A 17,445-nucleotide genomic window follows, 5' to 3' on the forward strand; every position below is an offset into this window, starting at 1 on the left:
TTATAACATACATATTGCAGTCATGTTAAGTATTTGGTCTTCCTCATAATATTCCCAGGCTTTTCTGTTTTTGTGCTTTTACTTATATGTTCTCTTCACCTGATTGGTGTGTCTCTCATGCTTCAATCTTTGCATTTTCAAATCCGATCTGCTCCTCAGGGCTTAGGTTAAATACTACTTTGTGGATTCCCTTCAGCAAGACACACTCTCTCCCCTCCTCTGAACTTCTGAATTTTGTTGGTATTCACAGTTCACTTTCTGCTTCACTTTTCCTTTCATATGTATATGTGCTATCTTTCAATGAATTTCTTGAGGACAGGAATTACTCCTTATTTTTTTAAATTCCAAGAATAAAAATTCTTTCAATTAATATTTGCTGAATGAATGGATAAATGGGTAAATATCAATAAGGTATTAAAATTCATCTGTATGAATTATGTAACGATCACATTGTAGATACTCATTGCATTGTACATCCTGCCCCAATTCAATCAAATCTTGTTTTGCCCTCTAATAAAATTGGAAAATCCTTTTTAAAAAACTTTAGATGGCACTTTTTCCCTGCTTTTTGAACATAGGGCAACACATTTTCATTTTTCCCTGGGCTTGCAAATTACATAGCCAGCACTGCAAGGGACTTTTCGATGCTATGAACCTAAAAATCCCTTTTTATTTAGATCAAGGTAGGTTATTTATTTTTCTATCTATTTATTTGGTCACTTAAAACCTAAAAGACTGTAACTGAAACAGCTTCCCAGTATTTCTCAGCTCCTATTCCTCAGTGTTCTGCCATCCATGGACACTTCATTTTCTAGAGCTTTTTTTCTTTTTTTTTTTTTACATGGGCAGGCACCGGGAATCGAACACTGGGTCCTCTGGCATGGCAGGCAAGCGTTCCTGCCTGCTGAGCCACCATGGCCCATGGACACTTCATTTTATTTTATGCTGTTATGCAACTGAAGTTGCCATAAAATGGAACCAGATGCTTGTGAAAATACACCTCCACACTTCATCCACAAAGTTCACAATTTGTGCTAGTGGAGATCAGGAGTCAACTTTCCATTTTCACAGATAATAGAAAGAAGGCTTGGGAAAATCAAATTAAATTCACATGGCCCCTGAAGTATATGCTAGAAGTCACATCTCCTCATGCCTGAGCCAGGACTCTCCCACAGCACTCTGTGATCCTTGCCTCAATAGTCCTTAGTTCAGAAAGGAAGGGCATGATTTCAATCCCTGAAATGATGCACCTGTTTAATAAAACCTCTCAGGTGGTCCTTGGTTGTGAAAATTTTAACAAGGATCATTTGAATGAAATGTTTACCAATATTCCAAGATCCCTGGCTAAATTCAATCAGCAAGATATGCACTATGGAAGAGTGTCTTTCTCATCTTCAAACACTTTTTTTTATTTAAGAAACAAATAAATGCACTTCTCATTCAGGAAAAATCACAAATGCTAACAGAGATCTTTGTAGCTGTGACTTCAATTGCAGTATAGACAAAGTACTCAGTAATTAAAGAAGGCAACTTCTCTAGGGCAATATTTTGTCTCAAAACCAGGACTAGATTTTTTTAAATAGTGTTTTATATTGAAATTAGTATATAACTCTTAGTGTCTACTGCCTAAAGTTGAGGACCACTTGGCTTGGCTATCTCTGAGGCTAACAGAGACAGTAAAGGTGGACATTACAACCCCAAGGAGAGTCCAGATGCATTTTTTAATGACTGCCTTTTGGATGATCCCAGAGTTTTGTTTAACTATAAATTGTAGGGTGTCTTAGTTTCCTAGGGTTGTCACAATAAAGTATCACAAACTGGATGGTTTTAAAAACAACACAAATTTATTGCCTCACAGTTCTGGAGGCTGGAATTTCAATAACAAGGTGTTGACAGAGCCATGCTCCATTTTACACTGTAGGAGCAAATCCTTCCCTGGCTCTTCCAGCTTCTTGTGTTTGTTGGCTATTCTTGGCATTCCGTGGCTTGTAGGTGCATTACTCCAATCTCTGCCTCCTCCATTTTCACACGGCTTTCTCACACTTACGTATTTGGGTCCAAGTTTCCTCTTCTCCTAAGGACAACAGGTCATATTGAATTAAGGCCCACCCATCCAGATTGGCCTCACTTTAATCGCATCCTCAAAGACCCTATTTCCAAGTAAGGTCATGGTCATAGGCCCAGGGTTAGGAAGTCAACTGTGGTCACAATTCAGCCAAACTGAGGGTAACCGAGCAAAGTCTCAAAGGATAAAATACCAAATTCTAGCACTTTCTAACTGTATTATAAGCAAGACCTCAAAAATAACACACATGGTTTTTATACCTCTCTTTGCAAATGGAATTAATATTCTTGCATTAACCAGGAATGGCAAATTGTTAATAGCGTCCCTAGCTTCTGCTTCTTTGCCATGAAATTATCTTGGCTCCAAAATACAAAGATATTAATGATGTATACTCATCAGCCTGCAATCCTAAGGCTCTTTCTACTACTAAAAACAACTTTTGAGCTGGGGAATAAACTATGGGGGTCCATTTCTGGGCAGTAAATATTTAACATGAAAATTCATTCCATATTATGTATCAGTTTTCCTGGAGACAGCTAACCCATCTAGATTTTATGCATAGAAATTTATTTAGCTAAATGGAATGTCATACTTAGCATAGTGTAAATCCTGACAACTCTCCTGAGTTCAGTGTTTGAGGGTGTGGGGTAGCAAGTGATGCTAAAAAATGTAGGATATAACTTAAAGAGGCATTGGATGGGGAGAAAGAGGTGGGGTTAGAAAAGAAGAAAAATGATCTTGTTACAAGAAGAATTTAAATGCAATGAGCTTCCAGAAATTAAATGAAGAAATCAAGGTGTGATGATTAGTCTTATATGTCAACTTGGTTAGACTATATTATCCAGCTATTTAATTAAACACTAATCTAGGATTTTGTAGTTGTGATTAACATCTACAATTAGCTAACTTTAAGTAGAGATTAGTCTTGATAGTGGGGGTGGGTCTCATTTAATCAGTTGAAGGTCTTAAGAGCAAAAACTGAGGCTTCCCAGAGAAGAAAAAATTCTGCCTCAAGACCATAGCTTAAAATCTTGCCTTAGTTTCTATTCTGCCGGCCCTAACTACTAAAAGCCAATTCTTTAAAATCTCTCTCTCTCTCTCCCTCTCTCAGTATGTCTTTTTGGTTCTGTTTTTTTCTGGAGAGCTCTGACCTATTCACGAGGTAAAGGGAAATTAAGATCAGGAAATATTTAGATGAAGTTAATTTTTTTTTGTATGCTGTATGGCGGGGTCACATTTCATTATTTTTCCATGTGAGTATCCCATTATTGCAGCACTATTTGTTGAATTTTTTTGTTTGTGTTTGTTGGTTTCTTTGTTTGTTTGTTTGGGAAGTGCAGGGGCTGGGAATCGAATCCAGGTCTCCCGCATGGCAGCCGAGAATTCTACCACTGAGCCACACTTGCACCCCTTAAGTTAATTTTTTTTAAATGCAGTCTGCAAGGTACTATACTGTTAAAGGCAGACAGCAATTAGAGTCCAGACTTCCGACCACCACTGCACAGGGGAGAACACCATTTATCTGCTCTCTGCCATCCATGAGAAAAGCAAATTTGATGCTCAGCGTAGAACTTGGTAGAAGTTCATGCATTTCTTCATGAAGAGCCCAATGTGTACAGAAGGTGATGGACTGTCTGATAGACATGTAAATGTTTGAAAACTTTCAGAGCAATATTACATATTTTATTTGTAGACTCTTGGACATGCAGTAACAACATACAAAGTGTGAACAAGAAAGATGCATAACCACCTCTGGTGTGCGGTTATCTCTAGAGGGTGGAGAAAAGGGTTGGGTTGGTAGAGGGTGGAGTTAAACTATATTTATAGTACCTTATTTATTTTTAAAACATGAGGCAAATATGGCAAAAAGTAAACTTTTCATGACTACACTGGGACTTATTTTCTGTGTGTTTGAAGTTTTTCATAAATATAAAGGGAAATATGTAAAGGATATATATGATATAAAGGGCAATGGATTCCAGCGTCCTTAAAGTAAATACAACAAGGAAAAGGTCTTTCAGCCATCTTTCTTTTTAACTCTGCTTGTTGAAAACCAATAACAAACGTCCGGGGAAAAAATGTAATTTGGTGTAAGCAACTCAGTGAGGGGGTAGGAAATTGAAAATAATCTTACCAGGGTACGTGACTCTCCATTAATCTGCCCAACTCCAAGAATGGATTATACCCTGTTGGATGAGGGGATGAACTGTCTTTCCTTCAGTGAATCCCCCACCAATGCTGTCTGTCCCCTGACTGAGGTTTGGATCAGTAATAGTCAGACCCGAGTTCAAAGTTTTACTTTCTGACAAGTACTTACGTCTTTGGTTAAGTACAGTGCCTTAAATATTCAGCCATGCTGGCAAAGAACAGGTGTCTTCTTCAGAGGGTGCTGGGGCCTGAGAAACCTGAATATAAGGCACCCCACAGCTATGGGTTCTGAGCGTACCTGTGAGGACAGCTCATCTGAACTCTAGGCGGGTGGGTGACAAGGTGTCAGATTTCTGGGAAGAGTTGGATCACTACAATTTTAGCAAGAATTTCTTCAATTTAACAATTTAATCAGTCATAAGTGTTAGATTCATGCATTTTTGCATGAAATTTTACAAATGTATAAAATCCAATTAAATGAGGGGGCAGTTTGAGTAAAAACAGCAGAGCACATAGCATGGAGTTTTTATTGTATTCTTTATTGCTGTTGTTTTCTTTGCAATACGTCAGCAAATGAATCATAACTTCATCACAGTCTGGACATATTTTAAGCAGATGTACCCAAACTGCCATCTTGATCATTAAAACAATAATGATGATGAAAATGCTGGAAAAATAAGTGCCATAGTTCTGGAGATTGAATGCATATGATCCTGTCATAACCCTCCCCAACTCCTGTTACAAAGACAGAAGGAAGCTTCCATACCTCCCCTTCCATTTGCTCTTCCCTTGTCGATTTTCAGAATTCCTGTGATAATCACTTTAACCTGATTACATATGTGAGTAAGCAGCAGAGATCCTACGTGATTTTCTTCACCCTCCCACCCAGCTGACGATCCCTGGGGATGGCATAGCTATACCAGTTATCTAGAGGAGTCCTTTATTTCAAGCAAAGTGGCTTCACCTTGGCGTTTGGGGGATGCTGGAGCAGCCTTGAGGTATGATCCTCAAGGGGCAGTTGTCCCTCCAGTCAGCTATTTAACAATGATCTTTCATAAGCCAAAGATTCTTGAGGTTTACATTGCTTCTGGACAGCAAGATTTTGTGACTTTAGTCTAGACCAATGATTCTTAAAGCGTGGTCTCCAGACCAACCTCATTAGCAACACCTGGAAACTTGTTGGAACTGTAGATTCTTGGGGTCCCCCCAAGACCTACTGAGTCAGAAACTGTGGCGGTACCCAGAAATCTGTGCTGTAACAAGCCTGCCAGGTAATTCTGATGCAGAACAAAGTTTGAGAAAGATTGATTATTCCCAATTCTGGTCAATCCTGAATTGGCAGAATATAGTGTTAAAACACAGATTCTGGAGCCACACGTCAAATTCCAGATATTGCTTCATCTTTCTATGCCTTAGTTTCCTTATCTGTAAAATGGAGTTAATAATGGTATATCTACTCATAGAGGGATTGTGTAGATTAAATGAGTTGCTTAATAATTGTCACCTATTTTTATTAGGTTAAACTTCTTATTGAACAAGTTTTTCATGGGGGAGAAGAAGACCTGCCTTGGACAAACTCCTTTACCTCTATGAGTCATAATGACTTCATCTGTAACAAGGGGATAATTACATCTTTCCCGCTTGCCTCGCTGGCGTGAAAACAAAGTGAGAAATGTGTACGTGCGATCAAAACCGGAAGAGCTATTTAAAGTCAAGGTAGCAAAACATATGCTATGCACATCAATTTGGCTGTAGGATTTCCCCCTCATCAGCTGCGGTGCAAAGCCAATGAACTGTCTCTTTGAGTTTCTTGCTCCACCAGCTGAGCATCTTAACCCCTTTTCAAAGAGAACTCAATTCATATTGAAAACAGCTGCAATGGCCTATGAGCTATTTTTCTAGTGTCTTGTGTAACGTTTCTTCAGATATTAGACATTCTTTTTACTCTTCAATGAAATCATTTTTACTAAATAAAGATTTGTTATTCCCCTAGTCATTTCCATCTAAACTGAAAATATTCCATAGTTAGCAGCATGATGTATGTATTGACAAACCACCAGACTCGTATGCAGAACCTATATTAAGGTGCCTTACAATGGCAACCATTTATTTAGCAACTATTGGGACCAAGATACTGTGCCAAGTGAGACTCCACATACCTCATTTCATTTATTCCTCAGAACAACATCATGAAGCGTACGTATGACTATCCATTTTATAAATGAGAAAACCATGGCTGGCAGAGGTTAAGTAACTTGTTTAAAGTTTTGCAGCTAGGGACATCTCTTTGATTCTAGAACTCATTTCATCAAAGCACCCTGTTGAATAAAATCACCTTGTACCGACAACCAAAGCTATAGGCGGAGCCCCTAGTCTTGGGGTTTGTTCATATGGAACTTAACCCCACAGGGGATAGTTCAAGCCTACTAAAAATTAGTCCTGAGAGTCACCCTCAAGAGAACCTCTTGTTGCTCAAATGTGGCCTCTCTCTCCAGCCAACACAGCAAGCAGACTCACCACCCTCCCCCTGTCTACGTGGAACATGACTCCCAGGGATATGGATCTTCCTGGCAACATGGGACAGAAATCCCAGAATGAGCTGAGATTCAGCATCAAGGGATTGAGAAAAACTCTACAATGAGCTGAGACCCAGCATCAAGGGATTGAGAAAACCTTCTTGACCAAAAGGGGGAAGAGTGAAATGAGACAAAGTATCAATGGCTGAGAGATTCCAAACAGAGTCTAGAGGTTATCCTGGAGGTTATTCTTACGCATTAAGTAGATATCACCTTGTTAACCAAGATGTAATGGAGAGGCGGGAGGGAGCTGCCTGAAAATGTAGAGCTGTGTTCCAGTAGCCATGTTTCTTGATGATGACTATATAATGATATAGCTTTCACAATATGATTGTGTGATTGTGAAAACCTTGTGTCTGATGCTCCTTTTATCTACCTTGTCAACAGATGAGTAGAACATATGGAATAAAAATAAATATAGGGGGAACTAATGTTAAAATAAATTTAGTTTGAAATGCTAGTGATCAATGAAAGGGAGGGGTAAGGGGTATGGTATGTAAATTTTTTTCTGTTTTTGTTTTATTTTTCTGTTGTCTTTTTATTTCTATTTCTGAATTGATGCAAATGTTCTGGGAAATGATCATGATGATGAATATGCAACTATGTGATGATATTGTGAATTGCCGAGTGTATGTGTTGGGAATGTTTGTGTTTCTTTCTTGTAATTATTTTTAATTAATAAAATTTAAAAAAGAATCACCTTGCACTGACACTCTTAGCACATTGTAAAGTGAACACTCTAATTTAGGAAGCAGGACAAACCAACCAGCTTCTATAAAATGCCCCTCAGTAAGAAAACCTGTGTGGGCAGGATTCAAGCAGCATCTTAGAAATGAATGCTCAAGAAGTATTTCGTTATTCTCACACTAGCTCTGTCACCACAAAGACGGAGGCCATGTTGTATATGGGACCCAACTTTCCTAAATGACCCCAAAGCAAATTGCCACACACACACACACACACACACACGCCCCCCATCATATTGTCCAGTTATTGCTCTGTTGTTTAAACTTACTGCATTAGTTTAAACCCCACCCCCTCCCCTCATGGAGCACAGTGGTTTTTAATTAACAATTGAAATGATATTCTTTGTTCATTCAAAAACATCTTTTCTTAATTTTGTTTTTCTTTCATTTCTGAAAGAGGCCAGTATGCAGGGAAAGCCTAAACAACTATAAAATCTTAAAGTTTCTCTAGAGATGTAAACTCCATAAGGAAATTCGATGTAATCATAACACCATCTTGGGATTTGAGAGAAAAATGTCCAAAGATCAACAAAGGGGTGTTTACAAAATCTAAAGTGGGAGAATTTTAAATGGAATGAAAAGACCTTTTAGCCAACCTTCCTGACGTATGTAATCTCTGAGGGCTTTAGGAATAGAGACTCACCCATATCCTGGAGCTGGTGGAAGCAAGACTCAGTTTTATTTAAATGTGGGTTTTTTTTTTCTTTTTTCTTTGTTTTCTATAGTGCCTAGAAAAATATCTATGCAGTTCCCTAAGATACAGACCTGAGAATTACCCTCCAGAAATATTTGCATAAATTAATTTGCTAACTCAAAAGCAAATGAAATGTAATTCAGCAGCTCTTTTCATCCCAAGCATGAGTTCTGCTGCAGTTTAGAGTACATTTGCTTCAACTTTTGAAGTAGATTTTGTAAAGTTCCCTAACCGTTATCTGTGGATGGTGTGAATTTATGGAGTGCTAGTCTGGTTGAAAACAGCATTATAGCATAAAATGCATCATTAATATTTTAAAACCCAGTATGATTTATATTTATATAAATAACATAAAAGGAGCCAATTAAACCAAAGCCACTGAAGTGTAAATAACATAAAAACTTATTGTTCTGTACGCTATTGAAAATAAACTAATAATGAAAGTATTTATCATGTCTAAAAACCAAGCAGGTATGAGTGGGTTAAGCAGACTGCAAAGGAGACGCAATCTATTTTCCTAACATCATTTAGTGCAGGGCCACATTTTCATACAATTCAGATCAATTTAAAATGTGACATTATATCTGAAAGTTACCTTTTGTCCATTTGAATAATTAATAATTTAAGTGTAACAAGGACGTCTTGATTCAAACACTTTGTAATGTGACTAGGAGGAGATTTAAAATTCATTACAGTACATTAAACTTGCAGTGAACAGTTAGCTTCATTGCAAAATAAATAAATAGCCAATTTGCTTTGACCAGCAGAAATTCTGATAAAATCAGCAAAACACCAATTAAAATGTGAAAAATGTTCACCTACCGTAGTTATTCTAATGGAACATGGACTTAGAGGAAGGAACTGATTCAATGTTTATTTTCATACCATCTGTAGCTTCCAACCGTAAATCACTTCACTTCTTGCTAGCACAGCCAGCCCCCCCTCCAGCCCTGCTCCAATCCGAGGGATGAACGATTTGTAGTATTACATAACAAAGCAATGCTACTGGGGCTGCCATTGAATGCCCCGAATTTCCTAAAGGCCATTCTTGACTATTCTTCTCACTTTGGAATGTGCTGTTGACTGATTGAGCACAACAGCTGTGACTAAATGGTCCCCAGCCTTCTTGGCACAGGTGGAAACTGTCCCAGGTTGAGACGGTCTCTCTTGGAAGAACCAAGACCCTCTGATTCTACATCTTGTCATGCCAGTCCATCTGTACAATGCTGCTATTTGTCTTCGATAATCTGGACTTCTGTCACAGCATGGCAGGTTCAAGTTCAGTATGTGATTGCTCATCTCTTGTTTTTAACCCAGGCAGATGCTTAATAAGTGAGTCCAGGATGGATTGCTGAGTCCCACCTGAACCTCCAGATCTGCAGCTCAGTTCTAGAGCAGGTGCTTGGACCTCCGGGTCAATTTTTTAGTTCCCCAGTGCCTTTGAAATGGAAACAGATTAGTTATGGTGAAAGAAGGAAACTACTCAACACTTTATTGCATACCCTGCTTGTGATTTAAAGAAAATAAATAGAATTACTAGGAACTGTAAGATGATTTTTATTTCCTTGTCTGCCCTTTTTTTCTATGCAAGCAGTTTCTTCTTGACAGAAATCACAAATTCATTTTTAACAAGCACTGTGGAATCTCTGTCAGTTCTGGACACTTCAGAAATCAGTAACAGGAAAGGAATGTGCAAAAATGAGAACAGTTATGCTGCATTGTGGGCGCTGTTTTCATCTTTTGAGTTTTCTCAAAATGTTGCTTCATCATCTTTTCAATAATTACATGCAATAGATATTTAAGAAAAAAATTTATGATGGGACACTCCGTATGGAAGATGACCTGTTTACAAATGAACTTGCTCACTGTCCAATTAGGAAATGGTGTTAACATTTAAGCAAATCTACAATTAAGAACCCTGAAATACCCCAGGGTATTTCTTTTTAATACCCAAAATAATTTAAAAATTAAACAAATTCACAGGAATTTTGCTGAGCTCAAAACAACTCATTGTTAAGGAGTTGCTTTTACTCGTTTGAAGTTTTGTTCAATTATTGCCTTGCACTTCAAGCATTTCTTCCATAGCTGAGTGTGCTGGTTTGAAAGGATATATGTACCCTAGAAAAGCCATGTTTCAATCCTAATCCCATTTTTTCAAGGCAGTCATTTCTTCTAATCCCTATTCAGAATTGTATTTTTGAGACTATAATTAGATCATCTCCATGGAGATGTGACTCGATCAAGAGTGGTTGTTAAACTGGATTAGGTGGAGACATGTCGGATGGGTCTTGATTACTTTTTGGGAATCCTATAAAAAAGGAAACATTTTAGAGAAAGCTAGAGATTCAGAGAGAACAGAAAATGCTGCAGCACCACAAAGCAGAGAGTCCACCAGCGAGTGCTTTGGAGATGAAGGAAAACGCCTCCCAGAGAGCTTCATGAAACAGGAAGCCAGGAGAGAAAGCTAGCAGATGACGCTGTGCTCACCATGTGCCCTTCCAGCTGAGAGAGAAGCCCTGATTGTGTTTGCCATGTGCCTTCTCACTTGAGAGAAACTCGAACTTCATTGGCCTTTTTGAACCAAGGTGTCTTTCCCTGGATGCCTTAGATTGGACATTTGTATAGACTTGTTTTAATTGGGACATTTTCTCAGCCTTAGAACTGTAAACTAGCAACTTATTAAATTCCCCTTTTTAAAAGCCATTCTGTTTCTGGTATATCGCATTCCAGCGGCTAGCAAACTAGAACACCGAGAATGGTGATGGGCCAGTGGTAAGGTAAGGTCTGCATATATGATTTAGCACACACACCACAACACTCAACCCTGAAAACATTCATACGAATTTAAGACTGTGTTTGTATCTTTAAAGGGAAGTGGAGAGACACATAGTGCTATCTGCATTCGTTCATTTGTTTTCATTGATTAGAAAGCATAATGGCATAGTAAAAGCAGAGAGGTATGGGTAGAAACCCCAGCCACCCACACTCCATGACATATTTGCTCAGATCTTAGGCAAGTATTTTGATTTTTCCAAGCCTCATTCTCCTGTATTTTGTAGAACGGGATAATAATACACTTAATTGACAGGATTGCTGTGAGGCTTAGATGATCTTAAGAGTAAAGCACAGAGAATAAAGCTAGGTATATAATAGTCACTCAATAAATTCCAGCCATTACAATTAATTTTTACCATGCCATGTTTAGAAAACAACACCAGGCAAGGTAATGAGATGCAGGGTCCTTATTAATGGGGTTGTCAGATTTAGCAAATAAAAATACAGGATGTCATATCTGGAACATATTTGTATGAAAAAATACATTGTTTATCTGAAATTCAGATTAACAAGATGTCCTGGGCTTTATCTGGCAATGCTGGTACTTAAGGTCCTTACAATTTCATGTCTTCTTTTAATTATTTGGGTACCAAGCAATACATGGATTAGAAATGAAAGTTTGACGATTGCCTTAAATCTCCACTTCACTTCGGGCACAGAGACAGAAAGTTTCCACTGTCACTGTAGATGTCCTTGGGACACCACGACAAGTAATCAACATCACCTGTACTGGCTGATAATTCAGGGGATATGATGTTCTTGTTTATAGCACCTTCAATTCCACAGACATTTTTACTTGACTAATTCACTGTTCTATACCAGGCAGGGGGTGGGGAGGATATCATTCAAACTAAATGCTACTGTGAAGTTCAGTTACTTGGCTAGAAAACAGCAGACAAATTGATAATTGCAAATGGTCTGAAATTTGAATGATTCTTTTTCCACTTCAACTAAATGTATTGCACACACCCAAATACTTAAAAAGTGCTGAAAATAAGCAGTATTGGGGATTAATGAAAGCAATACATTCACTCTGTTGCATTTATTATTTTTAAATTATAGTCCTCCAACTTGAAGGAATGCAATGAGGTTGAAATGAAGCAATTTTGTTGTTAAATATTGTCATTTAGAATAAAAATGCATGTGACATTGCAACTGAAATAGCACAAGCTGTTGCTCTTTTCTGTTAATCTTTGGTTATTTTTAAGCAAAATTCCCGTACCTATCTCCCAAACTCCCTACCCATCCACCCATCACCCTCATTCCCCTCCCAAAATAGTAATAACAAGAAGGTTCTGAATCTTAATGACCTCACCTGGGATCGACCAGACCTGATGCAAAAGTTGCATGGGATGGGAGGTCCAGGAACATAGAGACAGGTGTCCAGATTTCTGGCAACTTCTTCCGGGGTTCAGTTAGGAATGGCTCTTTTTGCTTGTAGATTGGCTCTGACCTAGGACCTCAAAGAAACAGAATGGGGTCATGGGGAAATTGCTCTTTGAGTCAGAGAGACTCAGGCATGGTCTTTGCACCAGGGTTTTTTGGGCTGTGTGACTTTGGACAAATTACTTATGCTCTCTGAGTTCTGACAACCTCATCTGAAGAACAGAAGATAGCATCTACCACATAAAGTTGTTGTGAGGACTAGAGATAATTTATGCAAAGGACACACAGTTCCTGGGGAACAGAAGTGATAGCTGTAAATGCTTTTATTGTTATTATTTTCACTATTTTCTTTCTTGCTTTATCTCGTTAGAAATGGAAATCAGAAAAAACAAATTTATTTTTTTTAGTATATGTCCCATACAATATTTGGAACTTAAATAAAAGTTATTTGTTGTTAATCTGAAATTCAAATTTAACTGAGTGTTCCGTATGCCATACAGATATGGCAATCCTAAGCAAATCGTTCCTTCCAGAAAGCCCAATGAAATTAAAATCCTCTTGAATTGAGTTCTCTATTGCCTACCAATTTTTCTGTAACTTTGATGTGTTCTTAAGTTCATGTTTATTTTTGAAATTTGTGCACTATAGCAAATTGCTTAAGAGAAAGTTATATAGAGCTAATTCAGGGCAGCTCTGTATTGCTTAGAGCAGGGGTCTGAACATGTGGGACCACCAAGGGTGCCTCCGAATCTGTAAAATGGGAGGCAAAATAACAACAGTGACTATCTTACAGGACATAGAGGGTGGTGCCAATGTGGATCCTGGCACAGGGAAAGTACACAAAAAAGGGAAGCCACTATTGTTGTTATTCACCCATTCATTCAACAAATGTCCACTGAGTTCCTCCTATGAGGCAGACACTATTTGAGGTACTGGAAATACAGTGGTGAGCAACTTCCATTGTTGGGACATTGCTTATGGCATAGAACTTACCCTCACAGAACTTACTTTTGGTGGAAGAGAGGCGTTCTAGAAAGGATGGTCAGAAAAAAGAAGGCGTCACTGATGAGTGACATTTGAGCAGAATCCTTAGTGAAGTTAGGGATCTAGCCACACAGATAACTGGAGAAAGAATATTCTAGAAGGAGAGAAGAGCAAGTGCAAAGGTCCTGATGCAGGTTAATGCTTGATGTGTTGGAGGAAAAGCGTTACTGATGACACTGATCAGAAAATCATATTTTGGCTTTAGCAAGCCAGCTGACCTGGAAATTACTGGTCTTACACTAATCTCAAGTTCTCATTTCCAGCCCAAATGCAACCATTGCTTACAAAGCCTACTTTGATGACACCTTGTCTACGTCTCAAGGTCTAAAAAGGTGCCACTTTTGGAGCCCATGCATAAGAAGAATAAGCACTCTTGCAGCTGTGTCACTACCTTCATCCAGGCCCATTTGCACTAATTCAAGATGCTCCCATAGACACCTGAATGTACCACTAAACTTTGACCTTAGAATAGGGTGAAAGCATCAAGCACATCCATCCACCTCTATTTTCCTTTCTATTTCAACCCATTTTTCTTTTCTTGACTTTTATTTCTATCCTTTGTGATATTAGATATTGATTAAAAATTCTGTTCCTTCGACAGCTAGAATGTGAACTAACCTAAGGTATTTGCCCATTATCTCTATTTCCTGGTCATCATGTAGTACATATAACTTTGCTGAATAATCTTCAGGGGAAGTCTAGATTATTTAAAATATTTTTAAAATGCTTCTTGATTAGTTTTTAGTGCCTTCAACTTTTCCTTCCCTTAATGCTCTTGAAAATGTTTTCAACAATAGAGCAGAATTATTTAAAATAATCAAATTCACTTATAATATGCCAGCATTATATTAAAGTGGTTCTTGGAACAGTAATTGCACCTCACTCTTAAGTAAGGTAAACATTTATTTATTTGCATTACTTTCTTCGACCTTTCTTTCTTCTATATCTTCACTGATCAGCTCTGATAAATTAATGTGTTATATCTATACAGTCAATGTTGTAACAGGCTTCTTATTTTTAAAGTTCTTTTAATTCTTTTTGGTAAATATTTTATCACTGTGGTGGTAGATAGAATAAATACTAGGAAATTGTTCTTGCCACTTCTCCTAACAAAATTAATCTTGATGCTTCGAGGACTCTGGGGTCTAAAAATTTCTCTCTGCTGGAGTTACTGAAAGTGTGTTAGGGGTAGTTAGTTGGAGACCTGGGAACAATGGTTCCTTGGGTTTTCTGCACAAGGGCTTGTTTATGTATGAATGCTTTTGGAAAGATTTCTGAACAATTTCCAGTACTACTGACAACACAGATACCCATTACAGGGGAAGAGTTGTTCAGATGATAAGTTTCCTACACTGAGCTCCTCAGCATGCTGAGGAGAAGATGTAGATGAAGAGTGCATTGCGAAATTATGGCAATTAGCTGAGTTGTCCTTTGGGGAGGTGAAGTCTTCTCTATCTTTTGCCAAGATGACCCTACAATTACCAGGGATTTCCATTTCTGTGAGAAACAGCCATCATCTCACATTTCCTTGGGTACAGCTTCTATGATTCCATGGATCTGGTTTTAGCTTTCAAAATGGAAGTCTTTAAAGGAGAAAAGAACTAAACTCTCAGCCTAATCTACCAGCCTGGTTGTATCTAGGAGGCTTGGATTACATAGGCAGTGCTACCCTGCAAATCCACCCTGTAGAAGTGGCTGTTATTAAGTACCAACTTCCCATTGTAATTATCTACCTTAAGAAAGAAAATCTATCCAAAGGTGGAAGTGCTCTTGAGCATTTTATTTTAAGACATCGAAAATGAATCCCAACCTCCCAATGATTCTTCCCATTTTATAACAAAAACAAGATGCAGAGCATCAGGAAAAAAAAAATCCCTTCCCCCACCCTCAATGTAATCTGGGTTGTTGAACAGTAACTTCATATGAGCAAACACCATGAAAACAATGCATTTATTAGTAAAGAAAAATAAAGTTCCCTCTCCTTGCTGTTCAGTTATCCTGTTCATTTCTTAATAGTCCTACATTCATAAAAGGCCAAAGGACTCTGACCTTGACAAGCTAACTGAGCAGGAAAAGGCAATCATGTGTACAAGGCTGTCACCCACCCCACAAATTATGATAAAATATACCTCAGGATCAGAAAAAATAGTTGCATGTCTCCAGTGACATCCACAATAGTACGTTTAAGGATTTGAATAGGAGCGTAATTTATTTTGCACTAACATGTTTTATGGTCATCATCAAGCATTATGTCTTCAGAGACTGAAAGGTGATGTTTTTATGGACTCTGGCTCCTTGTTGCATTATCTTCACTGCTCAGAAATGATCTCTCTTTTTAAAATTCTTCCCCTTCTCACCCCCACTTCTGCCCCCCATTTAATAAAGCAGCCATTTTTATAAAGGAAGGGGGAAAATACAAAAATGAAACCACATTAGACAAAGGGCACAAATGAACAGATTTCCAACCCTGAATAGTTTCAGAATGAATGATTATCTGGCTAATTAGTGAAATAAATAATAATAATTGCCTGTCCCTCCTCATTAGAGCCCTTGATAGCAAATGGAACTTCAGTGCAGAATTCCAGCAAGCTGGTTTCACAGCATCAGACTTCCTTCTGAGTTGAGGAAAAGGGAAACGACTATTTTACAAATGCCCATAAGCCAACCTCTAAACTAGAAAAGAAAGCAAAATGGGGACTTCAGGAACCGCAAGAGAGATGGTTTGGGGCACACAGGGAGTGGGTCTGGCTTCCTTTCATGCTTAAGAATCCAAGAAGCGAGAGCCAAGAGCTATGGACAAAGACCATTAGAGCCGGAACATAAAATAAAGCTTATCCAATAGAGTCCAGGTTCTTAAAACTCTGATCCAAACCATCTGCGATGTTCCTTACCTGGGCTGCTTGTTAAACTTGGAGATTCTGAACCTCCTCCCAGATCCACTGACTCTCAATCTCTGAAGTAGACCTAGGATCTGCACACTCACTAAGACTCCTTCATGTTTCGTATGCCCCTGAAGTTGTAGGACCTCTGCAATTGACAGTGGCTCATGAGGTTGGGCAATTTGGTGGAGAGCATGCTGTAGGTATGCAGGGAATCTCATCAGATTTGACCTTCCTCTTTGTACCCTTTGTCTAATGTGGCACTCATTTTCATTTTTATCCATTCCTTTATTTTAAAAAAAGTCTGCTTTATTAAATGGGGCACAGAGATTTTTACCTTTGGTTTGGTTAGTGCTTCGTTAGTTCAGCCACAACATTCTCCTTGCCAGAGCTACTCTCTGCACAGTCTTGCCACAACATCTGAAATTAACATAGAACCTCCTTACTGTTCTGCTCCCTGGAGCCAGCCCAGCCAAGCGGATTACTCAACACTGAAAGCATTTGATTGGCTTCTAATGAAGCAGCAGATCAGCTTTTAGGGATCTGTTTTCAGTGTGATGCATGAGTTGAGCTCCTGTTAGTGTTATCAGTGGGGAGTTCCCACTGCTCGGGCAACTATCTTGTAAAGCTCTTTCTACTTGACTCTCAAATTATCTTAGAATATTATTCTTTCTGCCTATTGCAGTCCACCAGAGGTTACATACTGGAAGAAAACGAGAATAAGAAGACTGTCTTTATACTTCTCCATTTTTTGATGAAGCCTTCCTTCAAGATTTCCTGTATCCCATCTGTTATGGGTTGGATTGTGTCCTCAAAAAGACCTTTTAAAGTCCTAACCCCTGTCCTTCAGAATGTGACCTTATTTGGAAATAGCGTCATGGCAGATAGAAATAGTCAAATTAAGATGAGGTCATAATGAAGTGGGGTGAGGTCCTAGTCCAACATGACCAATATGGTCCTCATAAGAAAGGAGAAGACACACAGGCAGACAACATATAGGAGAGAAGACGTCCTTGCAGAGATGGAGGTTACAGAGCTATGAACCAAGGAATGCCAAAGACTGCCTGCAAAC

General features: G+C 38.5%; 1 long non-coding RNA gene across 3 annotated transcripts; it reads right to left on the reverse strand.

Annotated features, from left to right (window-relative positions):
- Positions 1-1,892: 1,892 nt before the first annotated feature.
- On the reverse strand, positions 1,893-17,224 carry LOC143655186 (uncharacterized). Of its 3 annotated transcripts, none has more exons than XR_013162097.1 (3): positions 17,114-17,224; positions 12,380-12,524; positions 1,893-2,074 (listed from the first exon to the last, which is right to left on the reverse strand). It is a non-coding gene; the product is annotated as an uncharacterized LOC143655186 (long non-coding RNA). The 3 variants fall into 3 exon arrangements; XR_013162096.1 differs by having other exon boundaries at positions 17,078-17,212; XR_013162095.1 differs by having other exon boundaries at positions 16,820-17,212.
- Between the last annotated feature and the right edge of the window lie 221 nt (positions 17,225-17,445).

This window comes from Tamandua tetradactyla, chromosome 14 (genome assembly GCF_023851605.1).
Source record: "Tamandua tetradactyla isolate mTamTet1 chromosome 14, mTamTet1.pri, whole genome shotgun sequence".
Classification (NCBI taxonomy): domain Eukaryota; kingdom Metazoa; phylum Chordata; class Mammalia; order Pilosa; family Myrmecophagidae; genus Tamandua; species Tamandua tetradactyla.